Below are 26003 nucleotides of genomic sequence, written 5' to 3'. Positions count from 1 at the left end.
GATTACGCAACAGGGCAATGATCCAAAAGACACCAGTAAGTCCACCTATGAATGGCGTAAGTAAAACAAAATTAATACTTAGGAGTGGCCTGGTCAAAGTCCTGACCTTAACCCCTTTACCCCGAAGGTGGTTTGCACATTAATTAAAAGGTCCATTTTTACAATTCTGACCACTGTCACTTTATGAGGTAATAACTATGGAACGCTTCAACAGATCCCAGTGATTCTGAGAATGTTTTTTCGTAACATATTGTAGTTCACGATGGTAACATTTCTTCAGTGTTATTTGCGTTTATTTGTGAAAAAAAAACAAATTTGGCCAAAATTTCGCAATTGTTCAACTTCGAATTTTCATGCCCTTAAATCACATAAATATGCGCGCAAAATAGATAATAAATAACATTTCCCACATGTCTACTTCACATCAGCACAATTTTAGAACCAAGATTTTCTATGTTAGGAAGTTATAAAGGTTAAAAGTTGACCAGCGATTTTTCCAACAAAATTTACAAAACCATTTTTTAGGGACCACATCACATTTGAAGTCACTTTGCAGGGTCTATATGGCAGAAAATACCCAAAAGTGACACCATTCTGAAAACTGCACCCCTCAAGGTGCTCAAAGCCACATTCAAGAAGTTTATTAACCCTTCACATGAATTTTTGGAGTGTGGAAAAAAATGAACATTTAGCTTTTTTTTTCACAAAAAAAATACTTCAGATCCAATTTTTTTTATTTTGGCAAGGGTAACAGGAAAAAATGGACCCCAAAATTTGTTGTGTAATTTCTCCTGAGCATGCCGATACCCCATATGAGAGAGAAAACCACTGTTTGGGTGCTTGGAAGGGAAGGAGCGCCATTTGACTTTTTGAATGCAAAATTTGCTGGAACAATTGGCGGACGCCATGTCACGTTTGGACAGCCTCTGATGTGCCTAAACAGTGAAAATCCCCAACAAGTGACACCATTTTGGAAACTAGACCCCTCAGGGAACTGATCTAAATTTGTGGTGAGCACATTGAACCCTCAGGTGCTTCACAGAAGTATATAACGTTGAGCCGCAAAAATAAAAAAATCCCCACAAATATATTTTTAGCCCAAAATATTGCATTTTCATAAGGGTAACAGGAGAAATTGCACTATACAATTTGTTGTGCAATTTCTGCTGAGTACGCCGATACCCAATATGAGGGAGAAAACTACTGTTCGGGTGCATAGCAGGGCTCGGAACTGAAGGAGCATCATTTGACTTTTGAATGTAACATTTCCTGGAATCAGCGGAAGTCATGTCCCAATTGGAGCGCCCCTGATGTGCTTAAACAGTGGAAACCCTGCACAAGTGACACCATTTTGGAAACTAGACCCCCCAGGGAATGTATTTAGATGTGTGTTGAGCACTTTGAAACACCAGGTGCTTTACAGAAGTTTAGAACGTTGAGCTTTGAAAATAATAAAATCACATTTTCCTCACAAAAATGTTATTTTAGCCCCAAATTTTGCATTTTCGTAAGGGTAACAGGAGAAATTGCACCATACAATTTGTAGTGCAATTTCTCCTGAGTACACCGATACCCCATATGAGGGAGAAAACTAATGTCTGGGCGCATTTCCTGGAATCATTAGCTGAAGTCATGTCCCAATTGGAGAACTCCTAAAGAGTGGACCCCCCTCCCCCACATGTAACCCCATTTTGGAAAATAGACCCCTCAAGGAATGTATCTGGATGTTGTAAGACCACCTTGAACACCCAGGTGCTTCACAGACGTGAAAATAATAAAATCACATTTTCCCCACAAAAATGTTATCTTGGCCTCAATTTTTGCATTTTCATAAGAGAAACAGGAGAAATTGCACAATAAAATTTTTTGTGCAATTTCTTCTGTGTATGCCGATACCCCATGTGTGGGGGAATACTACTTTTGAAGCACAGTGCAAAGCACAGAAGGGAAGAGGCACTATATTGGAGTTCATATTTCACTGGAATGGTTTGAGGGTGCCATGTCACATTGGCAGAGCCCCTGAGGTGCCAAAATATCAGAATCCCCTATATGTGAACTCATGTTACAAACTACACTCCCCAATTAATTCATCTAGGGGTACAGTGATCATATTTGTCACGGACGTGGTTTGTGGAACCACTGTCCCACAGACCGTGGAGAGCCTGGAGGGGTGTGACTAAGCAATCACCTGACTGCTCACTAGAGCCTCTGATGGTGAGGTTAGACTTGGCTCCCGATGAATGCCAGGTGCCACTCCAGGACAGACCAAGGGTCATGCAGAAGCTGGACCCAAAACGACAGACTGGATGGAGCAGCAGGCAGAGTTTGCATCAGAGTGCAGCTGGCCAAGTTCATATCCGAGTACAGCAGTTTGTGTCAGAGTGCAGCAGAGTTAGTGTCAGAGTGCAGCAGACAGGGTCTGCATCAGAGTTCAGCAAGCAGGATTTGCATGAGAGTGCAGCAGGCAGGATTTGCATGAGAGTGCAGCAGGTAGGATTTGTACTTAGAATGCAGCAGGCAGGATTTGCATCAGAGTGCAGCAGGCAGGAATTACACTAGAATGCAACAGGCAGGATTTGCATCTGAGTGCAGCAAGCAGGATTTGAACTAGTGTGAAACAAACAGGACTTGCACTGGTATGCGACCTTGCCCAACATAGACTGTAAACAGGAAGGTTGCTAAGGCACCTCCCCAGTGGGGATGAAACAATATATACATAATGTCGCACAGCCATTGGCTGGGTAGGAAATAGCAAGTGCACGCGCTGACCCTTTAAGAGGCTGGGAGTGCACACGCGTGTGCCCTAAGGACATGGCTAGAGGACCTGCTGGAAGCATACAGAGCATGGAGAAGGGAAGAACTGTCTGCAGCATGGGTGAAGAGACACGCCGAAGACCCTGCCTGTCAGAGCAGGGATCCGGTGTGGTGCTAACAATATTGACACATGTGCCTCGCAGAATTTTATACCATTGAGCGGTGAAGAAAGAATAAATTACATTTTTACCACTAAAATGTTGTTTTAGCCCCAAGTTTTTTATTTTTCTAAGGGCTAATAGAAAATTCTTTACAACAAACTGAGGTCCATTTTTTCCTGAGTGCGCCAATACCCTACATGTAAGGCTAGTTTCACATTTGCGTTTAAATCCGCAGCGTTTAAAACGCATCTGCAAGTGGTGGAAAAAACGCATATAAACGCGGCGTTTTTTAGACGCATGCGGTATCGCATGCGGTTAAAAAAAACGCCGCGTTTGTACGCGTTTATATGCGTTTTTTCCTGCGTTTGTGTTTTTGGTGCGCATGATGTGAAATTTCACAAGAGAAAAATCTAGACAACCAGACACCGCCAATGGGACTACAGAGGGCGTGTATTATGGAATCTCTATATATAGACCCTTGAACAGCTGAAATGTTCAGATTTTGCTCCTGTATGCTGTGTCATAATGGATCTTCGCATGGAGAGCTTTTATTTCAACCTGGATTTAAGCATCAAGCTGTTTCTTGCCTGTGCATTTGCTTGGGAGCAAGACAGAAATTGCGAAAGATGGAGAAGGAGACAACGTAGGCGTTTTTGGAGACACCCCATTATCGAACTACGTGAGAGCCGTGGAGCCAATCACACGCTGTATGCCGAGCTTAATGCCAACCCGGAGAAATTCCATGAATATACAAGGATGTCGCAAGACTCGTTCCGGGATTTGCTTGCTCGTGTCCAAGGAGCCATATGGAGACAGGACACCCAGCTCCGTAGAGCGATTCCACCGGAGGAACGTCTGCTGGTTACATTAAGGTACGTTCCAAATCTAAAACAATGACAGTCCAAATTTTGTGTTTTCTGACATGTATGTTTTGGGTATTGCAGGCCTGCATGACACTCAGCTGGAGATCAGGAGTAAGGTGTTCTGACATGCCTTGCTCAATTTGGTTAAAAAAATGATGTGCTGGCCTCTGGAGGTCGGCTTTCACTTGGTCAAGGCTTTTGCTGACCTCCTGGATATGTGCATTCAAGAGGCTATGTGAAACATCCATTCGGTCACCCAAAGCCTTGATTGCTTTGTGTAAAACCAAGCTCAAGTACAAAAACTCGGGCATGAGTGACCTGTCCGAAACCCTCTGCCGCTGCCGGGAGGAGCCCAACAAAAAAGGGGCAGTGCAAGAGGGCTGCAAAAGGGGAAGACCTGATGGACCAGCTCCCTGGTCTCCGGTTAGTGTGGAAGGCCCACTTGCTGCTGCGCTGCTGGATGGCTGGGACAGGTCCGTGGCTGTCGGATGAAGGACCGCTCCAGAACCTGGGCCAACAGTAGTGCTGTATGTGCTGTGAAAAAAGGAAAAAGAAAATTAATACCAAATATTAACCAGATGCAAAATCCTGTGGAATATAAAAATACAGATTATGGCAATACAATACAACCTAATGCACGTGATAAATACTTACGTTCTCTGGGCAAGGACCGGTCTTAAAAATGCCAGAACTCGATGGTATTTGTATCTTCTGATCCTTGCTCCTGAACCACTGGGAACACGGCTCTCTTGACGCAGGTCCTTGTTGAAGCTGTCCTTCATCTAACGCCAACGTGTTTTGACTTTGGCCACTGTTAAAAAAAAAATGTGGTCAGAAAAAGGACTTTTGGCCATGCTCACACAACTGTGTGTGATGACAGAAACTCCTGAGAGTTTCTTTCATCACCCACAGTCGAGTGAGCACGGCCAAGGTCTCTGCTGCTTCACACTGCAGTGCAATACTTACCAAATGCATTTCGGACCCGTGTCGGGGCGTTGTTCCAGCCATCCCACATCTCTTTGGCCACCTCATTCCATAAGCGCCGGATCGTGACGTTGTTTGAGTGCAGTGGATCCCGGGTGTCCCACAACGGGACTCGCTCCTGGACCAGCGAGATGAGGAGGTCATTCTCAATAAGATCATCCTCCCGTTGTGAAACCGAAAAATTTAAATAAAGTCATTAAAGTTTGCTCAATTAACATTAGGAAAAGAAAGAAAAAAGATGCTGAGAAATGGCATGAATAAGGAAAGTCAACATACAAAAGGATTCCAGAAGAAAAAAGTTAAGAAATACGAATGGAAAGAAAGAAAGATTCAAGATAACAGTCAGCCTTGTATACGTACCCGCTGCCGTCTTTCCACCGGACCTTGACTCCGCTGGTCCTGCCCTGTCTCTGCCGCAGTAGAAGAAGAGCTCTAAAAAAAAGAAAAATTCAAATTGTCACATGTGTAGATGTGACAGTGAATACTTACCAATCTGACGAGGCAAGTACTCACCTCACTGACATGCTCGACTTCAGACGGCCCAGGAAGAAACTCCTCATGGGAAGAATCTGAAGAAGACATTCTGATGCATGTAGAAAGAAAGAAATGGCAGAAATTAGGACATGTAGAGAAAGAAAATAGAAAATAAAGGCATTGGCTAGGATATACTCACATTGTTCAGAGGCTTGTTTTCTCCAAAGTGCTGTGGTCTGTCTGCTCTGCTTGGCTGTCTGCTGAGAAGTGACCTGCAACTGTCCACACCCTCCCTTTATCACCTTGTATGTGGGGGGTGGCTTATCAGTGTCTAGACATGTTTTTCTCTTGTGGAACGCATGCATTCATGAACGCAACCAAACGCATGTGCTTGTAAACGCATGCATTCATATAGATAGCAATGCGTTTTTTTGTCGCAATCCTTGGGCAATCGACCACATGCGTTTCCAGGTGGCAAATTGACGCCTCTAAAAATTACTACATGTTGCATTTCCGCGCCAAGCCGCAAACGACGAAACGACGCATGCGACGTCAAACGCAAAAAAGCAAAAACGCATGCGTCCCTAATGTTAAATATAGGAATACAAAACGCATGCGGATATATGCGGTACAAACGCTGCCGACACAACCGCAAGTGTGAAACCAGCCTAATCGGGAAATATTTTTCAGGCACAGTGCAAAGCTCAGAAGGCAAAGAGCGCCAGATTTAACTGTTAGGGTTTGCAGGTGCCAAGACCCACTGGGAGAGCCCATGAAGTACCAGAACAGCAGAACCCCTCATAAGTGACCCCATTTTACAAACTACACCTCTCAATGAATTAATCTACGGGTGCAGCGATCATATTGACACCACGGGTGTGTCACAGAATTTTATATCATTGAGCAGTGAAGAAAAAATAACTACATTTTCAGTACCCAAATTTAGTTTTAGCCCCAGATTTTACATTTTCACACAAGAAGTGGGTAAAAATGGCACCAAAATTTGTCCCACAATTTCCATTGAATGTTGCAATACCCCATATGTGGCTGTACAGTACTACTTAGCCATACGGAGAGACTAGGGAGGAACGGAGGGTTATTTGCCTCATGGAACACAGATGTTCCTAGAACAGTTTGCAGACTCCATACACAGAGCCTGTAATTGCTAGAAGTGAAGAATCCCCCCTCAAGTGACTCCATTTTGGAAACTATATCCCTTGGAAAATTTATCTACAGGCTGAGTGACGATTTTGACTTGGCTATTTTCCAGAAACAAGCAGCACTAAATGTCGCTGAGTGAAAATTGCAAATTGCCGCTGCAATGACCAGTACGTTGCAGTCACCAGTACGTTATGCCCAGCTCGTGCATCTGGAGGCACGCACCTATATGTTAGGTGGGCTCTCATCGTTTCAGAAATGCCAAACGTGGATACAATATGTGGTTTAGGTACACTGTGGGACTCAGAAGGGAGGGGGGCATTTGGATTTGGGAGCAGAGAATTTGCTGAATTTCTTTTAGCGGGTGAGGAGCCATTTAGCTTTTCTAGAGCCTTTGTACTACCAGTAACGTGGAAGCCCCTATATTTCCATAAGCAGATAACAGACCTGAGTGAGAACTTGCATTTTTATGGATTGAGTTGAAGCTTTTATTGAGAACATTTGACATAATGTTTGGGACCACAGTTATCTGGCGCTCTACGCTGACCACTTACTATGGGGTTTCCATCTAAATCTCTGAGTGATGTGATTCAGATGAAACCCCCAAGGGATCCATTCACTATAGTGAAGCAGCAGAGTTACACTGGACTCCGCCTAGCCTCTGTTCAGAAGTGCACAAAACTGTAGCCGTCGTCACTTTTATGCAATCCTAAAAAGACGGACACCGCCAGATCACAGATCAGACGGTGTCCTTAGTGTCTCCATGTGCTTCATTATAGAGAATCTTCCGCCAGGGGTTCCATCTGAATCACGTATTTCAGAGATTTACATGGAAACCCCGATGCAAGTGCTCAGCGCAGAGCGCAGGATAAATGTGTGTCGAACCTTACTGCGATTTTTGGGAGGCAGAGTGAAAAAAATCAACACAAGGTGAAGAATTGGTTTTATTTATTTTTTTCACCGTTCCTCGTGCGGTATAAGTGACGTGCCCATAGGGCAGTGGGGTACTCGGTACTGGGTCCGGTCGCAGAGGAAGATGTCACGGTGGCTGCGACCTGGTCCGTGACCCTGGGCATCAATGTTAAAAGGGACAGGTCTTTAAAGGGAATAAAGTTTATGTTCGCGACACCACCTGTGGTATTCAGTCAGTGGGGACCGACTCTGCTTTAGGGGTCCTCTGGGGTGATGTTATGGCAGCTTGATGGTATAACTTCCCACAGGTGAAGTATATCCCCAGGGCTCCCGTGTGTAGATGGAAGATGGTAAATGGTGCAGTAAAGAACGAGAACACAAGTTTGCAGTCTCTTTACCTTGTTTACTGAAGACTTCAGGCAGCCACAGTCCAGGGCACCAGATCACAGGGCAGGCAGGGTCCGGCCAGCTTGGAGGCAAGTTAAGAGTCCCCTTATCCAGGTGGAAATCAAAGCCTTCCTCTAGTGCCGTGGTGTTGTAGTCCCTTACTGCCTATGGCTTCAGATAAGGTCCTCACAGATGTTCTCTCTCTCTGTCCCCCGTATAGGATAGGACATAACCCGTATGACTGGTGACTTGAGTCTGTTTATAGGGACTCTAGCACGCCCTGGGCTCTAAAGGTGTCACCCTGTCTCCTGGGTATTAAGGCGGACAGGTAACTTGAAGTTCAGCTGTCCTGCCGGTCTCTGATGTAAGTCGTAGAGGCCCTTACAACCTCGGTGTTCCGGCTACCGGTATCTGCGCCTCAGAAGGAGGCAGCCTGCTAGTGGCTGGTCTCAAACTGGAATCCTCTCCTGTGCTTTACTCTCCTACACGCTCATTGCAAAATATTCGGCTTTCTGTGAGTCTCTTTCCAGGAGCTGCAGCACTGTGGCTACACAGCTCCGTAAACTCTCTTCTGCCTCAGACTGATCCAGTCTGTTTCCTGGCAAGAACTGTTCCCTCACTTTCCCTCCAAAAACTACCTTATATATGGGGAGTCACCTAGGAAATAGGATCAAAAGCTCCCCCTGGTGGCCTGGAGTGAGAATGTGTTGCATGCTTGTGTTTACCTGGTTACAGTTATCCCTTCTTGCCTCCAAACGCAACATCACTCTCCCCGTGAGGAAAGCAATGCTTCTGTGATGACCAGGACCCTGGGGCGCCACATAAAGCTATGTGCACACGTTGTGGATTTTGCTGCGGATACGCAGCGGATTTGACGCTGCGGATCTGCAACTGTTTTCCATGCATTGTAGAGTACCATGTAAACGTATGGAAAACAAAATCCGCAGTGCACATGCTGCGGAAAATACCGCGTAGAAACACAGCGGTGTTTTTTCCGCAGCATGTTAATTCTTTGTGCGGATTCCGCAGGGGTTTACACCTGCTCCTCAATAGCAATCCGCAGGTGTAAAACCGCAGGTGGAATCCGCACAAAAACCGTGGTAAATTCGCCTCAAACCTGCGTGTAATCCGCAGTGCGATTTACCTGCGGATTTTGCAAAAACAGTGCAGAAAAATCCGCACACCAATCTGCAACGTGTGCACTTAGCCTAAGTGATTAAGCGACTTTATTCTTCGGGTCTGTGCGATTACAGCAATATCAGATTTATATCGGTTTTTATGTTTGGTTGCTGTCACACACTAAAAGATGCTTTTTATTGCAAAAAATAGTTTTTGCATCACCACATTTTGAGAGCTATAATTTTTCCATATTTTGGCTCACAGAGTCATGTGAAGGCTTGTTTTTTGTGGGACGATTTGACGTTTTTATTGGTACCATTTTTGGGCACATGGCATTTTTTGATTGCTCTCTATTCCGATTTTTGAGAGGTAGAACGAACAAAAACCAGCAATTCAGGAATTTTTTTGTTGTTGGGGGGGGTTATGCCATTCTGTGTGTGGTAAAATTGATAAGGCAATTTTATTTTTCGGGTCAGTACGATTACAGCGATACCTCATTTACATGTTTTTTTATGTTTTGGTGCTTTTACACAATAAAAACAATTTTATAGAAAAAATTTTTTTTTGCATAGCTTTATTCTAAGAGGTATAACTTTATTTTTCCCCTGATGGAGCTGTATGGTGGCTTGCTTTTTTGTAGGACAAAAAATCCATCTTTTTGATCGCGTTATATTCCACTTTTTGTTCAGCGGTATAATGATAAAGCGTTGTTTTTTGCCTTTTTTTTAGGTGTTCACTAAAGGGCTTAACTAGTGGGACAGTTTTATAGATTGGGTTGTTGCGGACGCGACGATACCAAATATGTGTACTTTTATTGTTTATATTTTTTTCATACAAATATTTTTTTATAAATGCAATATCTTTTGATTTTTTATTATTATTTTATTAAATATTTTTACAATTATTTAAAAATTATTTTTTTTACTTGTTTACTTTGTCCCACTATGGGGCTATCATTTTTTGCAGGCTGATCACTTGTATAGCATGGGTATGCAGCAGCACTGTACATGATCAGCAACTTTCCTAGCTCTGGTGACCCAGAAGTCGTCATGATGACATTCGGTCACCATGGAAACGATCGGGACCTTGCCTCACACAGCGGGGTCTCATATCCAAAGGCAGAGGGGCTGTCATCCCTCTGCTGGCTCCCGGAGTGCTGTGATCGCATTTGATCGCAGCATTTAGGGGGTTAAAGTGCTGGGAGTGGTGCGTGACCGCTCCTGGCACTTAGTGCCTGGTGTCAGCTGTCAGGGGCTGTGCGAGGGGGATCGCAATGACGTAATAATCCATCCCTGGTCAAATATGCCCAGGGTACAGGGACGTTTTATTATGACATATATCAGAAAGGGGTTAATCTGATTGAGATGGTGTGGCATGACCTTTGGTGACCCTGATTTGGGTCACACTCCCCCACTAGTTGATCCCAGGAAAACACGTTGGCGTCCGCTGTATCCCCGGGGATGCCAAGGACTACCCATCTTCAGAGTGTCTATAAAGACAAGCTGGGGTACTGAGTCCCATGAGGTTGGGGATGTGAGAGACTTGCTACACCCAGTGATAATCGGGGGTGACTTCTGCCTATGTTGGGAAATCCCGGTCGCAGCCAGAGGTGGAGGAGTTCATTCCCCTTATGTGTCCTGGTAGGTGACGAGGATGAGACCGTGGCAGTGAGGCTGAGGTTCCTGATCTGGGGGTTTCTGGGGAAAATTTTGGCTTGGCTCAAATGCGGGATCTTACCCTAAAAGGGGCATTCAAAAATATGTCTGTGATAGATGAGGTTGCTCAAAATTCAGGGGCTGACACCAGGTTCCTACACTTTGCAGTTAATGGCATGTTACTGTATCAGGTGACCACACTGAGGGGAGGGGAGATAGTGGAGCACAGTTGGTTCAAGGTCCCTACTGACAGGTTTTAGACATGGCCCATTCACATGTTTTGGGGGGAAATCTGTGGGTGGAGAAAACGCAGGAGGGAATAATGCAGAGGTTCTATTGGCCGGGGTGTTACTAGGCGATCCTAAAGTATTGTAGGTCCTGCCCCACCTGCCAGATAACCGCTCCCTCTACTCACTTCCAAAGTCCCCTAGTTCCCTAAGGCTAGGTTCAGATTGTGTTAGTGCAATCTGTTTAGCGCGAGCGCTAGCGGATTGCGCTAACGCAATGTCTTTTTCGGGGCCGCATTCAGGGGCCGCGTTAACGTCCCCGCTCTCGCAGATCCCCGATCTGCGAGAGCGGGGAACGGACCTCTGGCGCGCCGCGGACGCTGCAAGCAGCGTCCGAGGCGCGCTACAAAAGACCGGCACATCGCTAGCGCGTGCCGAAAATGACACGCGCTAGCAATGCGCTGTAACATTGCCGGCAATGGGAGCGCTAACGGACGCGGTGCACGGCGTTAATTTCGCCGTGCAACGCTGTCCGTTAGCGCTATCCCATTAACGCAATGGGAACCTAGCCTTAGGCCTCTTTCACACTTCTGTCTTTTTGTTTCCGTCAAAATCCGTCGTTTTGTGAAAAAAAACGGATCCAGCAAATGTTTCTGCTGAATTCGTTTTTTTCTCATAGACTTGTATTAGCGACAGATTGTGCCGGATGGCCTTCCGTTTCATCCGCTGTGCGCTGGATCCGTCGTAAAATCGCTGTCCGTCGGGCGGAGACAACGCACATAGAAACATTTTTTGTGTACGTCGGAAAATCGCCCAGCAACGGATCCTGTGCTGTCCGTCATTGGCTATAATGGAAGCTGACCGTCAAAAGCAGGAATCTAGCGACGGATGCCGTCGTTTGAAACTGAGCATGCCTGGAAGAATTTCCAGTCAGGGAAATTCTCTCTCGCTCTCTCTCTCTTTTTATGCCTATGCAGCATCAATAGTAAAAAGATATAATGTTAAAAATAATAAAAAAATAAAAAATCATGATATTCTCACCTTCCAGTGTCCCCCGCAGTCTTCCCAATGCTCGCGATGCTCCTGGCAGCTCCCGTTCCCAGTGATGCCTGGCGACAATAACCCGATGACATCACAGGTCATTGTCTCGCAAGGCATCACTGGGAACGGGAGCTGCCGGGAGCATCGGGAAGACTGCAGGGGACGCCGGAAGGTGAGAATATCATGATTATTTATTTTTTTTATTATTTTTAACATGGGTTGTGTTGTGTATGCGTTTTTGCTGCGAAAGAAACGCGTCGAAGACGCATACACAACGTGTGCACATAGCCTTAAATTCTGGCAACAACTGCTTCGACGGATCCATCAAAAAATGAATCCAGTGCTTCAGTTTTTTACATTCTGCACAGGATCCGTCTTTTCAACATTTTGACGGATTGTGACTGAAAGTAAAAAACGGAAGTGTGAAAGAGGCCTTACCTGTGATAGATGTCTCATTTGAGAGGATTGCCATGGATTTAGCGGGTCCTCTAGTTAAATCTGAACAAGGGCACCAATACATCTTAGTGGTTATGGACTATGCGATCCGGAACCCTGAAGCAGTGCCACTAAAAAATTCTTCGGCCAAGAGTATCCCCCTGGAACGCGTCCATATTTTTGCATGGATGGATCTGCCGAAGAAGATTTTGACAGACCAGGGAACCCCTTTCATGATCATGGTAGTGAGGGAGTTGTGTAAGGTCCTTCAGATTGCCCAGCTGCGAACCTCAGTCTGCCATCAGCAGGTAGATGGCCTAGTAGAGCGGTTCAATAAGACCTTAAGAGACTAGGACTATCTGCTTCTGTTTCTGCTCTTCTCTGTCAGCACAGGAAGCACAGGCAATGGTGTATAACTGTTCAGCGAGGCTGAGGCAGTTCCAGCCCGGGGACTGTGTGATAGTGCTTATCCCCACGTTGAGAGCAAGTTCTTAGCCATGTGGCAAGGCCCATAAGAGGTGGTGGAAAAAGTGAGTGAGGTGAAGTACAAGGTACACCAGCCAGGCCGAAGGAAGCCACACCAAACTTGCTTAAGCCATGGTGAGATTGGGAGTCGCTGGAAACCCCTTGCCTGGGAGCCAATCCTAAAGCCACAGCAGATGATGTCATCGTTGCAGAGACTCTAATCCCGGCCAAGAGACAACAGTGTCGGCAACTGTTGCAGCAGAACCCTGACCTGTTCTCAGAGTTGCCAAGGCATACGCAGGTGGTCGAGCATGACGTGTTGAGAGAGCCACATGTAAGGGTGAACCTAAGGCCCTGTAAAATTCCCAAAGCACGTCGGGAGGTAATAGCACATGAGGTGAAGAGAATGTTAGACCTCGGGGTGAATGAGGAGTTGGATGTGGATGGTTTAGTCCCATAACCCTCGTGCTGAAGCCCGATGGTGAGTGGCAGTTTTGCAATGATTACCGCAGGCTGAATGAGGTCCCCATATGTGATGCTTATCCGATGCCCCGTGTTGATGAACTCATTGAGAGACTGAGAACCGCGAGGTACATTACAGCCCTTGACCTGACACAGGGCTACTGGCAGATCACCATGTCTCAGAGTGCTAAGAAGACAGCCTTCTAGATGCCTGATGGGACTGCAGGTGGCTCCAGCAACCTTCCAGAGGGCTATGGATCGGGTCCTGGCTCCGCATAAGAATTATGCCACCACCTACCTAGATAACATTGTGGTCTTCAACCCTGACTGGGGTAGTCATCTACAGGGCCACCATCAGGGCATTACTGCCCTGACTGGCGTATGGGGTCCAGTGGGCAGAGGGGGCCCTGTCTCATGCCCATCGGGCCTGGGCCCCAGCGGCAGGCTTCTGACGGTACACTGAACCTGCATCTGAGACGCAGGTTCAGTTGCTCTATTGCCTTGCGGGCCCACACGGCAGTAGTTAAAGCCACCAGCCAATCCAAGGCTTGCAGCTGACGTCAGCACACACATCATATGACGTCATTATCATTCGCCGGCGAGTCCGCGCTGAAATGTCTGGGATGGACGTCGGCGCTGGACAGCGGCCAGGTAAGAAGAAAGGTGTTTTTTTAATTTTTATTGAATGCAGCAAGCCGGGGACAGAATGGAGAAACGGGCACAGGATGGAGACAGGGGGACAGGATGTGGGACACAGGGGGCAGGAATGGAAGCACAGGGACAGAATGTGAGACACAAGGGGCAGGATGGAGACACGGGCAGGAATGGAAACACGGGACAGGAATGAAAACACAGGGGGCAGGAATGGAAACAACACGGGGCAGAATGTGAGACACGGGGCAGAATGTGAGACACAGGAGGCAGAATGTGAGACACGGGCCAGAGTGTGAGACACGGGCCAGAATGTGAGACACAGGGGCCAGAATGTGAGACACATGGGCCAGAATGTGAGACACAGGGGGGCTGGATGGGAGACACGGGGCAGGATGTGAGACACAGGGGGGAAGGATGGGAGACACAGGGCAGGATGTTAGACACAGTGGCAGAATGTGAGACACAGGGGGCAGAATGTGAGACACAGGGGGGCAGAATGTGACACAGAGGGGCAGAATATGAGACACAGGGGGCAAAATGTGAGACACAGGGGGCAGAATGTGAGACACAGGAGGCAGAATGAGACACGGGGCAGGATGTGAGACACGGAAGCAGAATGTGAGACACAGGGGCAGAATGTGAGACATGGAGCAGAATGTGAGACACAGGAGGCAGAATGAGACACGGGGCAGGATGTGAGACACAGGAGGGCAGAATGTGAGACAAGGTGTCAGAATGTGAGACACAGGAGGGCAGAATGCAAGAAACAGGGCAGAATGTAAGACACAGGGGCAGAGTGTGAGACACAGGAGGGGCAGAATGTGAGACACGGGGGCAGAATGTGAGACACAGGAGCAGAATGTGAGACACAGGGTAGAATGTGAGACGGGCAGGATGTGAGACACAGTGGGGGGAGAATGTGAGACACAGGGGGAAGAATGTGAGACAGGGGGCAGGATGTGAGACATGGGGCAGGATGTGGGACACGGGGCAGAATGTGAGACACGGGGACAGGATGGGAGACACGGGCAGGATGGAGACAAATGGGGCAGGAATATGGGGCAGGATGGAGCTAGATGGGGCAGGATGGAGACAGATGGGGCAGGATCATGGTGCAGGATGGAGACACATGGTGCAGGATCATGGGGCAGGATGGATACGGTGGAGACAGATGGGGCAGTAGAATCATGCCAGGAATGAAATACACGGAACCAGGATGGGGGATATTATTACCATAGGGGCTAATTAAGGGATATTATTGTCGGGGTCGTCACGACAATAACCCTCATTCACCAGTCATTCCAAATTAAAGTATGCGCAGAGCATCTGGTACCGGGTAAGAATGAGTCAGACAAATAGCTGGTTTCAATCTTAGTTGATGCTCGTGCGTCCACAAGTGTCGGCAACGATCACAGCAACTGACTTTATTTTCAGATACACAGTACTATATCGTGTTAGAGAAAGGAATGCATTAGGCGGGGTTTAAGCTAGCATCCAGTCTTTCTGATTTGTCCTAACATCTTCTGGTGGATCCTCCTTTTCTTCACATTCCTCAAGTTTCGATTTCAGAAGAAATGATACTTGACTCCTCGGAAACGAAAGTAGAGTAAAGGTGAACACTAACAGCCATTTTAAATACAGTTACATTAGCATCTGCAAGCATAGGGAAAAATCTTATTGTTTCACAGTATAAGATATATAAAAGTACAAAAAATATATAAAGAAAATATATTTTCACCTTGACAATCCCCCCTAAACACTAAGTTTTTCCCTTAAGAAAGATCCTTCGAGACTGTCCATGTGATGGGGAAAGGGGAGGTGGATTTCTTCATCCAGACACCTCAGAAGCTCTCCCCTTGCGAGAGGCCTCCAGGCAGCTGAACCCTTCACTAACCTCACATGGAGATCTCCCACTGTCCCTAAACTAGGTCTCTTAGTATCATCTGAGAATAGGGGGTTTTGTCTACTCTCTTGAGGGGGACATACTTAGGGATCTCCCCTGGATCAGTACCATCATACTCTGGTAGATCTACTTCTTGATTGAGGAAGGTGCCAGTCGGAATTGCTTTGGCAATAACCTTTTTATACAAGGGAATAACACAACAGAGAATTATCGATCCAATTATAAGGAGGGCAATCAGTACCAGACAAGCTTGTTGAAGGAATCCTTTGAGCCCACCCAACCAGCCGGAAAAGAAAGATGTGTCTACTCCAACATTAGTTTTCAATTCTGCTGCTAACCCAGTTATCTTTTTAAGGGCTATCATGGTTTTCCCATTCACTCCAGAGTTCTGAGGGATATAGGTACAACATTCTTCTCCTACCATCCCACAAACTCCTCCTTTCTCAGCTAAAATCATATCAAGGGCTAGTCGGTTTTGGAGAGTCATTCTAGTGTTAGGGCCCAATTCTTCAACTATACCCTGAAAGGCATCTTGGCTAAAATTGACAAATCTTTGTTCACTGTAATATATGTAATTGATCCAATCAACATTTTTATTAATCTGCACCTGTGGGATTAGAGAAGCAAAGCCGGCATAAATCTGGTTCTGAGCTTTAAACTGGTCAGGCACCCCCCTTGGCACTCCAATGGCATCAATATATACCAGTGGATCTTCTTCATAACTCATGTGGAGCTGATCAAGGCTTCTCCTCTTTCTGGTAGGTTCATCAGGTATCTCTGGATCCCAAGGTAAAATCTTGAACTGCATAGCTAGTTTAACAAGGGTGCATTGACCTATCCAGGCATTAGGCAACCTAGGACGGAGCTTACCATCTCCACATAACCAATAAATGTCGTACATATATTGTGTATGTTTTATTAGCAAATCAGTATCTAGAGAACTGTTCTCTTTGCAGAAACCTGTCTCGAAGATCCCTACTGGTGTACCTGTGGTGTCGTGGGAATTATAGCAGGTGTAATTGTCAGTTAATACGGTTACTTCTCCTGGGACCTTTAGTCTGGGTTTCTCATGAACTAGTGGGACGTAATCTTGGCAATCAGTGGGCTTCAGACCCTTCAACAGATTCATGACACAGGCAGTGGTGTTGTCATCAGGAAAAAGCACTGCATGTGTGTACAGATGTGTATTCGCAGCAGCACAAGCAATACATCCTACAGAGATATTCTGGACTCTTACATTGTATCTCACCCATTCTAACCATAGGTTTTTCCTTGGGGCTGTTTGTGTTTCTATGGAGAAAACTTCTTGCCAACTGAGACCTGGAATGGGGATTACTTCATTAACTACATTTTGCAAACGAATCACCTGGGCCTATTTTAGCTGTACTGGTAACAGGGGCCTTGGTTGGTCTGAAGCTAATATCCTGGAGCTGTATGTGGCCTAAATTCCCATTGTATCCACCATTAAATACATAATGATAATGTCTTCCCAGTACAAACGTCTGCAGGTCAGCAGATTGGGGGTCTCAAGATTTAGGAGAAGGGGGTGACAGCTTCTACCCCATTTACAGCCCCTAAGTGGTTGCAGAAGGGCTGTTAGATGCATTCTCTCACAAAGACTCCTACCTGTCCCATCCTTAGGGAACGTGGCTTCGCTAGGTTTATATCCCCAATCATCCCCCTGTATTCCAGGCAGCATCTGACCAATAATAACAATTATTGTTGTCATTTCTGGTAACACACATATAAAACTGGATGATCTTGGTTCCAGGCTCTTCTGGACGTGCCGCTTTATCACTACCCAGTCTCCTGGCTCAAAGGGATGGTATCCAGGAACCTTGTCTGGGTCTGGAAGAGAACTGAAGACAGTTAAATACACTTTGGCAAGGTGTCCATGCCATGTAAGGCCTGCACATAGCTAGTCAAGTCCTGGTACTTGAGCTGCAACTGTTGTGGAAAGAAACATTCAAGATTGGGGCTTCTGCCAAACAGAATCTCATACGGTAACAGTCCTGTCTTCCTGTTTGGGGTATATCTTACTGAAAACAAAGCTAAAGGAAGGCATTCTGTCCATGGTTTACCAGTCTCTGCCATTGCCTTCTGGATTTTAAGCTTAAGAGTTCCATTTAGTCTCTCCACTCTTCCACTGCTCTGTGGATAGAGTATGCAATGCTTGACTTACCCCCAGTGCTGCCATTATCTCTGACATGATCTCTCCAGTAAAATGGGAACCTGTTATGACCCCAATGGCAGAGGGTCTCAAAAGTACATACCAAGTCTGCAAACACAAAAAACCAGCTCATAGGGCAGTGGTAACTGGGCTGACCATATATCTAATCCTAGCACCACAAATAGCAGCAGCCGGGGAACGTGCCTACGTTGGTTCTAGACGTCTCGCGCCAGCCGGAGAACTAACTAACCCTAGAAGGGAAAAGATAGACCTTTCTTGCCTCCAGAGAAAAGACCCCAAAAGTTGGATACAAGCCCCCAACAAATAATAACGGTGAGGTAAGGAGAAAAGACAAACGTAAGAATGAACTAGATATTTAGCAAAGAGAGGCCCACTGACTAATAGCATAATATAGTAAGATGACTTATATGGTCAGCAAAAACCCTATCAAAATTTCCACGCTGGATATTCAAGAACCCCCGAACCGTCTAACGGCCCGGGGGGAGAACACCAGACCCCTAGAGCTTCCAGCAAAATCAGGAATCACATTTAGTACAAGCTGGACAAAAAATAAGAGCAAAGCAAATAACCAAAAAACAAGGAAGCAGGACTTAGCTTAATTTTGCAAGATCCAAGACCAGCAGACAGGAGCAAACAGAAAGGAACTGATTACAACGATGCCAGGCACAGGACTGAGAAACCAGGAAGTTTATATAGCAACACCCCTGGACTAACGACCCAGGTGGGTGCCAAACTGAGGAAAGACAATCCCAGAGTCATATCACTAGTGACCACAAGAGGGAGCCAAAAAAGTCTAATTCACAACAGTACCCCCCCTTTAAGGAGGGGTCACCAAACCCTCACCAAGACCACCAGGGCGATCAGGATGAGCAGCGTGAAAGGCACGAACTAAATCGGCCGCATGCACATCAGAGGCAACCACCCAGGAATTATCCTCCTGACCATAGCCCTTCCACTTGACCAGATACTGAAGCCTCCGCCTGGAGAGACGAGAATCCAAGATCTTCTCCACCACGTACTCCAACTCGCCCTTAACCAACACCGGAGCAGGAGGCTCAACAGAAGGAACCACAGGTACAACGTACCGCCGCAACAAAGACCTATGGAACACGTTGTGAATGGCAAACGACACCGGAAGATCCAAGCGAAAGGACACAGGATTAAGGATTTCCAATATCTTGTAAGGACCGATGAAGCGAGGCTTAAATTTAGGAGAGGAGACCTTCATAGGAACAAATCGAGAAGATAGCCATACCAAATCCCCAACACGAAGTCGGGGACCCACACCGCGGCGGCGGTTGGCAAAACGCTGAGCCTTCTCCTGTGACAACTTCAAGTTGTCCACCACATGATTCCAGATCCGCTGCAACCTATCCACCACGGAATCTACCCCAGGACAGTCAGAAGGCTCCACATGTCCCGAGGAAAAACGAGGATGGAAACCAGAGTTGCAAAAAAATGGCGAAACCAAAGTAGCGGAACTAGCCCGATTATTAAGGGCAAACTCAGCCAACGGCAAGAAGGTCACCCAATCATCCTGATCTGCAGAAACAAAACACCTCAAATAAGCCTCCAGAGTCTGATTAGTTCACTCCGTTTGTCCATTAGTCTGAGGATGAAAGGCAGACGAAAACGACAAATCAATGCCCATCTTAGCACAAAAGGATCGCCAGAACCTGGAAACAAACTGGGATCCTCTGTCAGACACAATATTCTCAGGAATGCCGTGTAAACGAACCACATTCTGAAAGAACAAAGGAACCAGATCGGAAGAGGAAGGCAGCTTAGGCAAAGATACCAAATGGACCATCTTGGAAAAGCGATCACATACCACCCAGATGACAGACATGCCCTGAGACACCGGAAGATCTGAAATGAAATCCATGGAAATGTGTGTCCAAGGCCTCTTCAGGACAAGCAAGGGCAAGAGCAACCCGCTGGCACGAGAACAGCAAGGCTTAGCTCGAGCACAAGTCCCACAGGACTGCACAAATGACCGCACATCCCGTGACAAGGAAGGCCACCAAAAGGACCTAGCCACCAGATCTCTGGTGCCAAAAATTCCCGGATGCCCTGCCAACACCGAGGAATGAACCTCGGAAATGACTCTGCTGGTCCACTTATCAGGAACAAACAGTCTGTCAGGTGGACAAGAGTCAGGTCTACCAGCCTGAAATCTCTGCAACACACGTCGCAAATCCGGAGAAATGGCTGACAGGATAACTCCCTCTTTGAGAATACCAACTGGTTCTGCGACTCCAGGAGAGTCAGGCACAAAGCTCCTTGAAAGAGCATCAGCCTTCACATTCTTTGAACCTGGTAAATACGAGACCACAAAGTCAAAACGGGAGAAAAACAATGACCAGCGGGCCTGTCTAGGATTCAGGCGTTTAGCAGACTCGAGATACATCAGATTTTTGTGATCAGTCAAGACCACCACACGATGCTTAGCACCCTCGAGCCAATGACGCCACTCCTCAAATGCCCACTTCATGGCCAACAACTCCCGATTGCCAACATCATAATTCCGCTCAGCAGGCGAAAACTTCCTAGAGAAAAAAGCACATGGTCTCATTACAGAGCAACCAGGGCCTCTCTGCGACAAAACGGCCCCTGCCCCAATCTCAGAAGCATCCACTTCAACCTGAAAGGGAAGTGAGACATCAGGCTGGCACAAAACAGGCGCCGAAGCAAACCGGCGCTTCAACTCTTGAAAGGCTTCCACGGCTGCAGGAGCCCAGTTAGCAACATCAGAACCTTTCTTGGTCATATCCGTCAAAGGTTTAACAACGCTAGAAAAATTAGCGATAAAACGACGGTAGAAGTTAGCAAAACCCAAGAACTTCTGAAGACTCTTAACTGACGTGGGTTGAGTCCAATCATGAATAGCTCGGACCTTGACTGGGTTCATCTCCACCGCAGAAGGGGAAAAAATGAAACCCAAAAAGGGAACCTTCTGTACTCCGAAGAGACACTTTGAGCCCTTAACAAACAAAGCATTCTCACGCAAAACCTGAAACACCATCCTGACCTGCTCTACATGCGAGTCCCAATCATCAGAAAAAACCAGAATATCATCCAGATAAACAGTCATAAATTTATCCAGATACTTCCGGAAAATATCATGCATAAAGGACTGAAACACTGAAGGAGCATTAGAGAGCCCGAAAGGCATCACCAAGTACTCAAAATGACCTTCGGGCGTATTAAATGCAGTTTTCCATTCATCTCCTTGCTTAATGCGCACCAGGTTGTACGCACCACGAAGATCTATCTTGGTGAACCACTTGGCACCTTTAATCCGGGCAAACAAGTCCGACAACAGAGGCAAAGGATACTGAAATTTAACAGTGATTTTATTCAGAAGCCGATAGTCAATACAAGGTCTCAAAGATCCGTCCTTCTTGGCCACAAAAAAGAATCCCGCACCAAGAGGGGAAGAGGATGGACGGATATGCCCCTTCTCCAGAGATTCCTTGATATACGAACGCATTGCGGTATGCTCAGGTACAGACAGATTAAATAATCTTCCCTTAGGAAATTTACTACCTGGAATCAAATCTATAGCGCAGTCACAGTCCCTATGAGGAGGAAGAGCACTGGACCTGGACTCGCTGAATACATCCTGGTAATCAGACAAATACTCAGGAACTTCCGAAGGAGTAGAGGAAGCAATAGACACCGGCGGGGAATCACCATGAATTCCCTGACAGCCCCAACTTGACACAGACATTGCCTTCCAATCCAAGACTGGATTATGGGTCTGTAATCATGGCAGACCCAAAACGACCAAATCCTGCATTTTATGCAGAACAAGAAAACGAATCACCTCCCGATGTTCAGGAGTCATGCACATGGTTACCTGTGTCCAAAACTGCGGTTTATTTTCCGCCAATGGCATAGCATCAATACCTCTAAGAGGGATAGGATTTACCAATGGCTCAAGAACAAAACCACAGCGCTTGGCAAACGACAGATCCATAAGACTCAGGGCAGCACCTGAATCCACAAACTCCATAACAGGGTAGGAGGACAATGAGCAAATTAAAGTCACAGACAAAATAAACTTAGGTTGCAAATTACCAATGGCGACAGGACTAACAACCCTAGTTAGGCGTTTAGAGCATGCTGATATAACATGTGTAGAATCACCACAGTAAAAACACAACCCATTCTGACGTCTATGATTTTTCCGTTCATTTCTAGTCTGAATTCTACCACATTGCATTAAATCAGGTGTTTGTTCAGACAACACCACCAGAGGATTCGCGGCTTTGCGCTCCCGCAAACGCCGGTCAATTTGAATAGCCAGCGCCATGGAATCATTCAGACCTGTAGGAATGGAGAAACCCACCATCACATTTTTAATGGCTTCAGAAAGGCCATTTCTGAAATTTGCGGCCAGAGCACACTCATTCCACTGAGTAAGCACGGACCATTTCCGAAATTTTTGGCAATACACTTCAGCTTCATCCTGACCCTGAGAAATAGCCAGCAAGGCTTTTTCTGCCTGAATTTCAAGATTGGGTTCCTCGTAAAGCAATCCGAGCGCCAGAAAAAACGCATCAATATTTGCCAATGCCGGATCTCCTGGCGCTAGCGAGAAGGCCCAATCCTGAGGGTCGCCCCGTAAGAAAGAGATAACAATTTTAACTTGCTGAGCTGAGTCTCCAGATGAATGGGGTCTCAGAGATAGAAACAATTTACAATTATTCCTGAAATTCCTAAACTTAAATCGGTCTCCAGAGAACAGTTCAGGAATAGGTATTTTAGGTTCAGACATTGGACTACTGGTAACAAAATCTTGTATGCCCTGCACACGAGCAGCAAGCTGATCCACACTTGTAATCAAAGTCTGGACATTCATGTCTGCAGCAAGCACAAGCCACTCAGAGGTAAAGGGGAGGAAAAAAGAGAGGAAAGAAAAAAAAAACTCAGACTTTCCTTTCTTGTAATCCCACTTCTGCAATGCCTTAAACATTCAACCTTGTCCTGGCATACTGTTATGACCCCAATGGCAGAGGGTCTCAAAAGTACATACCAAGTCTGCAAACACAAAAAATTAGCTCATAGGGCAGTGGTAACTGGGCTAACCATATATCTAATCCTAGCACCACAAATAGCAGCAGCCGGGGAACGTGCCTACGTTGGTTCTAGACGTCTCGCGCCAGCCGGAGAACTAACTAACCCTAGAAGGGAAAAGATAGACCTTTCTTGCCTCCAGAGAAAAGACCCCAAAAGTTGGATACAAGCCCCCAACAAATAATAACGGTGAGGTAAGGAGAAAAGACAAATGTAAGAATGAACTAGATATTTAGCAAAGAGAGGCCCACTGACTAATAGCAGAATATAGTAGGATGACTTATATGGTCAGCAAAAACCCTATCAAAATTTCCACGCTGGATATTCAAGAACCCCCGAACCGTCTAACGGCCCGGGGGGAGAACACCAGCCCCCTAGAGCTTCCAGCAAAATCAGGAATCACATTTAGTACAAGCTGGACAAAAAATAAGAGCAAAGCAAATAACCAAAAAACAAGGAAGCAGGACTTAGCTTAATTTTGCAAGATCCAAGACCAGCAGACAGGAGCAAACAGAAAGGAACTGATTACAACGATGCCAGGCACAGGACTGAGAAACCAGGAAGTTTATATAGCAACACCCCTGGACTAACGACCCAGGTGGGTGCCAAACTGAGGAAAGACAATCCCAGAGTCATATCACTAGTGACCACAAGAGGGAGCCAAAAACGTCTAATTCACAACAGGAACCCCGATCACTTTCAATGAATTCAGGAATTCCATACCTGCATATGATCTCAGCCATCAGTTTCTTCACCGTTATCTTTGCCGTAGCTTTGGCAACTGGGTAGGCTTCTGGCCAACCTGAAAATAAATCAATGCAGACCAACACACACTCATACGTCCCTACCCTAGGCAACTGAATATAATCAATCTGCAGTCTCTGGAATGGGTAAAGGGGCCGGGGAGTGTGTTTGGATGGGGTTTTCACTGTCCTACCCTGATTATGTGTGGCACATATCATGCAGCTCTGTACCTGCCTTTCTGCGCAGGTGGAAAACCCGGGGGCAATCCATTGTTTCTGTAGGGTGTCACACATGGCCGTCTTCGAGTGGTGCACATTCCCGTGCAGAACCTGTGCCATCATTGGGTACAGTACCTGTGGTAGGCAGACCTTTTCACCCTTCCCCCATAGTCCAGTGACGGTATCAGAGCAAGCCCCTATCTCTTGCCACCTATTTTTTCTCCTCCTTACTTGCCTGTTCTTGTAACCGGGCTAAGATGTCTTTTGACACAAGTGGAGATGGTGGGGTGTCTAGGTGATGTACTTTAGAGGCTACAAGAGTGCTTGCTGCTTTCTTGGCAGCCTGGTCTGCCAGTGCGTTACCCTTTGCCTGTCCATCAGTGCCTTTGGTATGTGCCTTTACCTTTATGATGCCTGCTTGGGTGGGAAGCTGTAATGCATTCATAAGTTGCTGGACTGCCTCAGCATGTTTAATGGGGTGGCCATTTGCTGTCAGGAAAGCTCTGGCTCTCCAGATAGGCCCATAATCGTGTGCAATGCCAAAAAGCATACCTGGAATCAGTGTAGATATTTACAGTCTTACCTTCTGCTAGTTTGCATGCTTCTATGAGCACCTTGAGCTCTGCTTCTTGTGCAGACATATGAGCTGGCATTGACTCTGCCTTGATTACCTCATGTTCTGAGACCACAGCATATCTGGTACAGAAGCGTCCTTGGTCATCTTGGTGACGGGATCCATCTACAAAAAGCTCAAAATCAGCATTAGAATAGGCACACTAGAGACCATAGGAGACCAGCCGTTTCCTGAGACATCAATTCTAGACAATCATGTGGTTTGGAAATCTGATCTTGTTCCTCTGGATCCATTCTAGAAAGAAAGAGTGTCCTTTTCATATCACCTACTCCTGTGGGTATCCCCCCTTTGGATCCATAGGAACTAGGAAAAAAGTAGCGGGGTTTAGGACAGTGCACCTTTTCAAAATTACATTAGTAGGCATGAGAATAGCACACTGAAGACGCAGCTGTCTAGCCATGGACAGGTGGCTAGATTGTACTTGGTTAAGGACACTATGTACATCGTATGGGGTATGGACCGTCAGTGGGTGATCCAAAACAATCTCTGAAAACTTGTGTAGCAACAGCTGGACAGACAACACGGCCCGAACATAGGAGGGACTTCCTCTTGCCACCGTATCCAGGCGGCCGCTGTAATAAGCAACAGGTCTCTGTATTTGCATCTCGTAAGTCTTTGGTCATACCGTCAATGAATGTATTTACCAATACTTTAACATCAAGTGGGTTTACTGGACTGTACCCCATGTCTTCCCATTTCAGCTGTAACTGTCCAAAATACATCTCCACACTCTCTCCTTTTGTCACATCTGTATGTGTCTTAACCCCTTAATGACAGCCAATACGTCTTTTAACTGACCTGAGATATAAGAGAATAGCCTCCCCATACAGGTGACAATCCAGCAGCTGTCAGCTCTACACTATAGCTGACAACTTACTGCATCAGCCACGATCAGTGTTTGCACCATCCAAATCTGTTTAACCCCTTAGATGCTGCTGTCAATAGTGACTACATCATTATAAATGGTTAACAGAGTGTGGGGGCTTCCTCTTTATCCCAGTTGGTGCCCTCAGATCATGACTGTGTGGTCCTGATATTTGCCATGGCAGTTCATGACCAAATAGCGGCCTTAGAATCTGACAGCTCTAGTAATCTGTTCAGAAGTTAGAGGCATTTAGGTGGTAAAAATACACATTTTCATTTCTGTCATGCCACTTTGCATTAATTCCTGAAAAGCACCTGAAGGGTTAATAAACTACCTGACAGCAGTTTTCAATATGTCAGGGGGCGCTGTTTTTAAAATGGTATAACTTTGGGGGGTTTGCCAATATATAGGACCCCTAAAGTCAGTTCAAACATGGATAGGTCCCTAAAAAAAATATACTTTGTAAATTTCATTGAAAAAATGAAAAATTACTGCTGCATTATTAAACCTCCTAAAATGCAAACAAAATAAAATAACATTTTACAAATGGTGCTGATGTAAAGCAGACATGAGGGAAATGTTATTTATCAATGTTTTGCTGTGCTATGACTATCT

Source organism: Ranitomeya variabilis, chromosome 5, assembly GCF_051348905.1.
Source record: "Ranitomeya variabilis isolate aRanVar5 chromosome 5, aRanVar5.hap1, whole genome shotgun sequence".
Taxonomy (NCBI): Eukaryota; Metazoa; Chordata; class Amphibia; order Anura; family Dendrobatidae; genus Ranitomeya; species Ranitomeya variabilis.
The sequence above is the reverse complement of the archived record's forward strand: the minus strand, read 5'-3'. Positions refer to the sequence as shown.